Genomic DNA, 5,178 nt, shown 5'->3' with positions numbered 1-5,178 from the left:
ACAGACACACACATACACACACAGACACATACACGCACACACACACACATACACACACACATACACACACAGACACATACACGCACACACACACACATACACACACACATACACAGACACACATAGATACACACACACACAGATACACACACACGCACACAGACACACACATACACACACACAGACACACATAGATACACACACACGCACACAGACACACACAGATACACACACACGCACACAGACACACACACACGCACACAGACACACACACACGCACCGATGACACACAAGTATGCGGGTGCACATGTACAAATCCATGTCAATCCATCAGCTTCACAGCCAAGCTGGCCCCCCAGCTGGGACAGGAGGGGAGGGAAGGAGTGACACTTCGGGGCAGTAAGCACATTTCCTGATCCGCAGGCTTTGGGTAGAGTTACAGAAAGCCTCAGAGTGTCTCCCTCCCTATGCCCTGTATAAAGTTCACACTATAAAATGGACTATCAACCTTTTATTTTGGTCTGGGCAGTACGGGAAAGTGTATTAAGTGCACATTAGCCATGTATTTATCGAGTGTGTTTATGTGCGTGACATGAACATCAAAGAACTGTTAGTTTAGCTTCCTTTAACTATGAAAAATAAAACCAATGAAAATGAATAGCACTCTGAATTGTAATTAACCTGAATATCAAGTGTCTAAAGTGAGCCACCCACTTTACGCAATGATTGAAACATATCAGTGTCTCTAGTGCTTTAGTATTTATTAGTGCACATTTCTATATTCAATCATAGTTCATTTTACATGTCAAATTTCTGAGCAGAACAAAGAATAATTTAATTACAGAAGAAGCAGTGGAACGACTGCAACTTGGAGGGGATAAATTTCAATTGATGTCATAAATTGATATCCATCCATTTTTCAAACCCCATGCCCTGCTTAGGAAATAGCATATTATTAGGCGATTAAATAATTAATTTGTTGTTATTACTTAAACGCACGTGTTAATGTGATGTAATTTCATTCTTGTAGTAAGACAAGAAATTGCTTTATTTTTACTTATAAAATATTTAAGGAGGTGTCTTTAGTCATATTTTACTGCCATCTACCGGTCTTTTGGAACAATAACAAAACAGCAGAATATATAAAACATTCATAAGCAATTAAGGAAAAAAATGTCCGTGAAGCTGCAAAAATACATTTTTTTGAGAAATGGGTATATAAAAAACAAAGTAAGTTAATTCATTATTATCTGTGATCATTTTTGCCTTCTTTGAGTCGTTATCTACAAATATTTCGCTAGTGTGAAACATATCACTGTGACTGTCGCGCACAAAATAATTAAAAAGACGTTTAACTTCAAGTACAATTGCGCTCCTGCACCAAATCCCGGAGATTATTAATATTCCATGCAGCACTTCATTAATTAATTCATCAGAGGCAGCTTGAACGCTCTGCGTGGAAAGTCCATGGGAGAAGCTGCTTTATGTGAAAAGTCCGCGTGAAAAGCTGGGCTATGCGGCAGATTCATGTGAGATGCCAGCCACCGGGGAAGCTGATCTGTGTGGAGAAGCTGCTCTATATGAAAGTGGCTCAGCTCACGGGCGCAATGCGCTGTCTGTCCTTCAGCTGCCTGCTCTTCTCCACTTTGCGCCGACATGCTGACAGCTCTATAACTGAAGTAAGCGCTTTAAATGACCTTGGGGATCCTTGTAGCCTGGAACGCAGCAAACGCATGTATCTGTCAAGCCATCTTCCACCTTTCAGATAATCATTTACAAGAAACAAATGGTCGACATTTATAGTTTGAGGTTTACCGTGTTTACGGATGTCCACCTATAGCTGTGTTATGGGAATACTAGCATTGAGATCCACTATGATTCTTTGCAAAAACTCTTACAGAATCAGAAAGGGATGATTTGCAAGAAACATCGGGAAATGGTCAAATGCACTACCTTACCGGAAGTGAATTTTTCCCATCTGAAGATTTGTACGTCAGCGCATGTGTTCTCAAATCTGTCGGTCATTTCCTTTTACCTGGTCAGGTAAAATTTTGTTCAAACCTTTTTTTGTTTCACTTGTGCATTTTTTCCTTTTTAATACACTGTGGGTTTTGATATTGGGCATCTTGGACTTAGGATTTTATCATTTTTGTGAACCACCAAATATGGAAAAAATAGTTTATGATCAGATTGCACTACTTAATGCTGACCAACAGATGGCAGTGCAACTGTTACTGTCCACTGCTGTGTCCCGGCCCAGAGAAGCCGTATTTCTCTGAGTTTTTGTTAATGGATTTGTATGTCCACACACACACACACACACACACACACACACACACACACACACGCACCTCCTTTGCTCAGATTTTATTTGTCCTACTCCTTTTCCCCATAGAAGCCCTTGACCCTAGACAGATGGCTTCAAGACCCCTCCCAACACCAGTTGTTGCCTTAGTTGCCTTAGTAACATCTGCCATGAACCAAAGTGCTGCCAGACAAACTGGGAAATCTGGCAGCGTGGAGGAATGAAGAGCTTTTATGGAGAGATGATGCAGGGTAAACTGGAGAGAAGAAATCCCCTTGGAAGGGGGTAGGAAGTCAGACTGCATGGACCAAGATTTGTCCTCATGATAGGGAGTTATCTACAGACAGAGGAGAAAGTGATGTTGTGTGATGTAGCATTTCTAGGGGATAATTTACTTAGGTAATTGTGTCCCCATAATTATGAAAATGCAATATCTCTTGCTGCTCTGTAGACAGCGAGTTGATTTATACAGCTGATTTATACAGTGAAGACCCATAATTCAAGCAACATTTAAATATGTAAGGTACTAATTAGTTTATTAGAGAATAACATGCAAAGAACATACAGAAAAAAATAAAACATTTCCATAGAAAAGTATATTTCTCACAAATATCATTAAACATTAATAATTAGGAGAAAACAGACTGAATGATTACAGAAAAGTTTTTCGTTCTTTCACCCAGTTTGGTGCTGCTATTCATTTTAGGCAGCAGAGAAAAGATTTAGAGAAGCAGAGATGAGTAACGGTGTGTGTGAGTCCAGGTTCTGTGCCGAGTGTGTCTGAGGAAGGATGTGTGAGATTAATGAGCCCACTGTGCATGCCAATCCCCCCCCCCCCCCCCACCCCCCCGTCCTGGATTAATGTCCAGCGCTAAGCCTTGGAGACGGAGCTCTGATCGGCGTTTCAATTCTCCTTCATCAGAGTCAAGAAGAGCAAGTTAAAAGGGTGATGAAAAAAGGGGCCAAATGCTGCTTAGTGATTTAATGACAGCTGGTCTGTTCCAGCAGATGTAAACAACATCACCAGACTCATCGAACCGCCGATAAACAAACCTTGACAAAGCACCTCCAATTTCAGTGTGAGGCTACATATTGATTTGTTTTGGACTTAAGGAGCAGAGGCTTAGGTGTAAGAAACTTTGGAGTTCTTCCTGGGTTTTAAGGCACATCTGTAAAAACATATTTTTCAGTTCTGATCTGGGTTATTGAATGTAGTACCGAAATACTGAAGTGTACAGTAATATATTACACTTTGAAGTATATTTAAATGTATTTGTTTGGTAGATACTTTTATTCAAAGTGATGTAGAATTGAGAGAGCTGGCTCTGCCAATCCCTGGAGCCTTTAGGGTGGAAGGCCTTGGTCCATGGGCCTCTGGTGAAGTCACTCTGCTGACTCTAGGGTTTGAACCTGTGCCATTCGGTTTACAGAAACAGAATCCTAACCCACTGACCTACACTCCACTCCGATTGCTGCATATGTGTAGAATATTATTATGCAGTGTATAACTGACACTGAACCCAAACCTGCACCTTGATTTTCTGGATGTTTGGGGTGAACTAAGATGGAAAAGTAGCTTAAGGCCTTGACCCCCCCCCCCCCCAAAGACTACCTCATTCCCTCACCAATGGGCGGATGGTGTCCACCAGTCTCCTTTCATCGACGATCTTACAATGGTTGCTTGCTGCCCCTTGCTTGGCTGTTAGATAGTAGCTCAATCCATTACCCATCCATCAGAGTATGTCAGGTGGACAGGTGGACAGACAGACTCCGCCCACCAAACCTAATCACCTGCTGGCCCTCATCTGCTTCTCATATACTCAGCACCCATCTCTGCCTTCATCTAGTTGCTTTTCTTTCTCTCCTGTCCCTCTTATAGTGAGTCATATTCAAAGCCACTTTTAAATATACTGTGGTCATTTACACCTGCTCCCTCCTGTACGTGAAACTGGAGCTGTTATGACAGTCCACACAAATGCTTCACTGTACGTTTGTCCCAGGTTACAATCGCTACTAATGATCATCTCCTGCCACCAGGATAATAGATCTTTTTTCAAGGCTGTTCTTCACCACTGATGCCACGAATAAATATTAATGTGAAAGTAATTGTGCTCTAGTAGTGGAAACACGGTCAGCATGTAATCTCTCGCCCGCAGAAATGCGCACAAAGAAGTTACCAGCAGGGGAGCTGTGAAGGCTCGACTGACCTTTGAACCTGACCCCAGGATCCGCATGAGTCTAGACACGGCATCCGAAGCGGGCTTTGTGGCGGCCTGCTCAGACGACGTGCCGCCTTTTGTCGGAACTGCGTCTTTTCTTCCAGCCCTTCGCTCTCTTTCTCTCCCGTGCGGAAAGTGGCCGTGTGCTGGGTCTCATAACCCCACCCTTGCCCCCCCCCCCCAACTTTCCTTTTGTCCCTCCCATCTGTTTCTCCTTTGACGGCATTGTGCCTCCCCTGGGCCGGAGCACGTCCACAATGCGGTGCATGTGAGTAGGCGGGGCTTAAGTAAATGGAGGCGGGGCCGACATCTCATTAGGAACGCTTTAACCTCAAAGCGGCTTTCGGATCAGGGGGACCCCCAGCACCGGCGCAGCTCTGCGTATCTGTTCGGGTCGATGACGGCATCCCGGCTTTCTCCATGCATATGGCAACCATTTTTAATGCATGTCTCACCAATCAGCTTTGCTCCTCTTGGGTCCTTTATAATTTGTCATTACCGCCCCGTGCAGCACAGTGTGGGGCCAGATGTTAAATTCACGACATCTCTTCCTGCTGAACCTTCTGGTCGCGGTTTCCCTTCTCAGTGCCGTACCACCTGCTGATTAACGTCTTTTTCTGTGCCTTTACTTTCTTACATAACCTCTTTTTCCTT

The 5,178-nt window shown here is 43.5% G+C and overlaps 1 long non-coding RNA gene across 1 annotated transcript; it reads left to right on the top strand.

Annotated features, from left to right (window-relative positions):
- The first annotated feature begins 1,355 nt into the window (after window positions 1-1,355).
- Window positions 1,356-2,481, top strand: LOC111855211 (uncharacterized). Its single transcript, XR_002840827.2, has 3 exons — window positions 1,356-1,679; window positions 1,901-2,043; window positions 2,396-2,481. It is a non-coding gene; the product is annotated as an uncharacterized lncRNA (long non-coding RNA).
- The last annotated feature ends 2,697 nt before the right edge of the window (window positions 2,482-5,178 follow it).

This window comes from Paramormyrops kingsleyae, chromosome 8 (genome assembly GCF_048594095.1).
Source record: "Paramormyrops kingsleyae isolate MSU_618 chromosome 8, PKINGS_0.4, whole genome shotgun sequence".
Taxonomy (NCBI): domain Eukaryota; kingdom Metazoa; phylum Chordata; class Actinopteri; order Osteoglossiformes; family Mormyridae; genus Paramormyrops; species Paramormyrops kingsleyae.
The sequence above is the reverse complement of the archived record's forward strand: the minus strand, read 5'-3'. Positions and strand labels throughout refer to the sequence as shown.